The following is a 3,425-nucleotide window of genomic DNA, read 5'->3' as shown; positions in this document are numbered from 1 at the left end:
TTCAGGACCTTAATGCCTCAAAGTATAATGGCTTCCAAATTGGACTACCAGCTTCTAATCTTCGCTCTCCAATCTATCCCCCATGCCACTCTCCCATCATCTCCCATACCACTGTCCTGTACCACTTTTTTATTTCAAGCAACATGTTGTTTATCCTTATTATTATTAATCTGTCCCTCCCATCACCCTGACCCCCAAAGCTAAGCAGATTTTGTTAAATCCTTCATATATCCACACATCTGCCAAAATCAGTCCCCACATTAACTACGTGTGGGAAACAGATGTCTCTTTCTGCATTTTAAGTCCATTTCCTCTCTACCAGGAGGTCAGTAGAATGTTTCATCTTCATTCTTTTGGACTCGTGGTTTATCATTCTGTTGCTCAGAGCTCTAAAGTCTTTCCAAGGTGTTTTACTCTGTAATGTTGGGCATCATTCTATAAAGTGTTTTCCTAGTTCTGTTCATTTCATTCTGCACCATTTCATAAAAATCTTCCCACTTTCCTCTAAAATTATCCATTTCAACATTTCTTACAGCACAGTATTATTTCATTACATTCAAATACCCCAATTTGTTTAGCCATTCTTGAATAGGAGGACAACCTTTAGTTTCTACTTTACAACTAGCCAAAAACAGCTGCTATAAGTATTTTTGGATATGTAGATCTTTTCCCTCTTTCTTTGATTTCTTTGGGGTATCGGCTAAATAGTAGTACAGCTGGGTCAAAGAGTATACACAATTTGGCAACTTTTTGGCTAAAGTTCCAAATTACTTTTCAGAATGACAAGACAAATTCAGAGCTCCACCAACCATGTGCTAGTCTACCTGTTTTCCCACCAATAGTTTTTTTTTCCTCTCTTACTATCTTAGCCAGTATAACGAGTATGAGGTGAAACCTCAAAATTGATTTAATTTGCATTTCTCTGATTATTAGTGACTTAGAGCATTTGATTGTTAATAGATTGAATCTGTTCCTTTGAAAATTGTCTCATATCCTTTGACTATCTATTGGGGAATGGCTCATCATGTTCTAAATTTGAATCAGTTCAGCTGAATTTTGGAAATGAGAGCTTTAAAAGAAAAACTTGTTGGAACGATTATTTTTCCCAGTCATCTGTTTCCATGCTCATTTTCACTACATTGGATGTGTTCAAGCAAAAACATAGTTTAATATAACTAAAATTTTTTATTTTATCTTTTTTGATCCTCACTATCACTTGTTTAGTCATGATGTCTTCCCCTGTCCATACATCTAAAAAGTAATTTCTTCCTTGCTCTTCTTATTTATTTATGATCTGAATTTTTATATCTATGTCAGATACCCATTTGAAGTTTATCTTGGAACATAGTATGAGTTACTGGTCTAGACTTAATTTCTGCCAGACTGACATCCAGTTATCCAGCAGTTTTTGTCAAAGAGTGAGACATTCCCTCAGGAACTGGAGGTTTATTGACACTGTGCAACTATGTTTGTTTACTTCTCTATATCGTAGACCTAGTCTGTTCCATTGATCGGCCTCTCTTTTTTAATCAGTACCAAATAAAATTTTAGTGATTAGTGCTTCAGAGTATAGTATGAAATTTGATACTGATAGACACTCTTCCTTCCCACTTTTCTTCATTATTACCCTTGAGATTCTTGCCCTTTTTAATGTAATTTTTATTATTTTTATTAGCTCTATAAAGCAATCTTTTAAAAGCATGATTGGGTCAGCACTGAATAAGTAAATTAATATAAGTAGTATTGTCATTTTTATTAAATTGGTTTGATCTTTCCATGAGGAATTAATGTTTCTCCGATTAAGCCCGTCAATTTCTGCAACTATTGTTTTATACTTAGATTTACACAATTCCTTGGTGAATCTTACAATATGCACTCCCAAGTATTTTAAAGCTTCTGCTGTTATTTTGAATGACGTTTATCTTTCTAGATCTTCTTGCAGGGTTTATTGATTTTATACACATATATGTGTGAATATATATATATATACATATATATATATATACATACATATTACACCTCTATATGGATACTGATGATTTATGTGGATTTATTTTATATCCCTCAACTTTGCTGGAGGTTTTAGTTTTTTCAATTAACTTTTAGTTTGCTCTCCATAGTTCTCTAAGTACACCATCATATCATCTGAAAAAAGCGATCATTGTTTTATCTGTTTATTCCCTTAATTTCTTTTTCTTGTCTTATTGTTATAGTTAACATTTTTAACACTAAGTTAAATTGCAATGGTGATAATGGCCATCTTGCTTTACCTCTGATCCCATTGGAAAGGGCTCTAACATTTCTGCATTACAGATAACGTTTGCTCTTCAATTTCACCAAATTTTATTTTCTACATTAAGGAAAGGTCCACTTATTTCTGTTATTTCTAGTGTGTTTTATAAAAATGAGTTAGATTTTATCAAAAGCCTTTTCAGCATCTATTAATATAATTTTTATTATTTATATTATCACAACTTATTATAATCTTCCATATATTGAACTAGCCCTGTTTTCCAGGTTTAAACCCAACCTGGTGATAGTGTATAATCTCTCCAATGTGTTGTTACAGACTACTTGCTAATATTTTGTTTAAAATTTTGGTCTTAATGCTCATTAGGGTTATTGGTCTGAAGTTTTTTTTTTCTCTCTGCCTCCCCTTGGTTTAAGTATCAAGACTATATTTATAGCCTTGAAAGGAGAATAGTACCTATTTCCTTATTATTAGTTCATGTAGAATTAGAACTACTTATTCTTTGAACAGCTGATAGAATTCATTTGTGAATACATCTGGACCTGAAGGGGTTATTTTTTTTTCCTTTGTGAGTTCATTATGGCTTTTTCCATTTCTTTTTCTGAAATCAGACTGTTTAAATTATCTATTTCTTTTTTTGTTAATCTTGATATCTTATATTTTTTAAGTATTCATCTATTTCCTCTAAGGTATCAGGTTTGTCGGTATACTGATGGGCAAAATGATTTATCATAATATCCTTCATTTCCTCTTAAATTTTTAGTAATAAGTTCTCCTTTTTTAATTTTTGATACAATTTGTTTTCCTCTTTTTATCAAGTTAGCCAACTGTTGATATATTTTGTCAGAGTCTTCTAAATCAGGTCCTACTTTTATTTATCAATTAAAAGGGGGGGGTTGCCTTAAATCTTATTAATATCTTCTTTAATTCTCAGAATTTCTATTTTGTCATTTAGCTGGAGACTTTAAAATTATTGTTCTTCAAGTTTTTTTTTAATCACATGCCTAATTTATTGATTTGTTCTTTCTGTTTTACTAATAAAAGAGTTTAAAGATGTAAATTTCCCCCATAGAATTGCTTTAGCCCCACCTCCACAAGTTATGCTATGTTGTCTATTATTGTCATTTCCTTTGGTGAAATTTTCTATTATTTTTATAATTTATTCTTTAATCCA

This window comes from Phascolarctos cinereus, unplaced genomic scaffold, assembly GCF_003287225.1.
Source record: "Phascolarctos cinereus isolate Bilbo 61053 unplaced genomic scaffold, phaCin_HiC Scaffold_9;HRSCAF=440, whole genome shotgun sequence".
NCBI lineage: Eukaryota > Metazoa > Chordata > Mammalia > Diprotodontia > Phascolarctidae > Phascolarctos > Phascolarctos cinereus.
Note: the sequence above shows the minus strand (reverse complement) of the source record.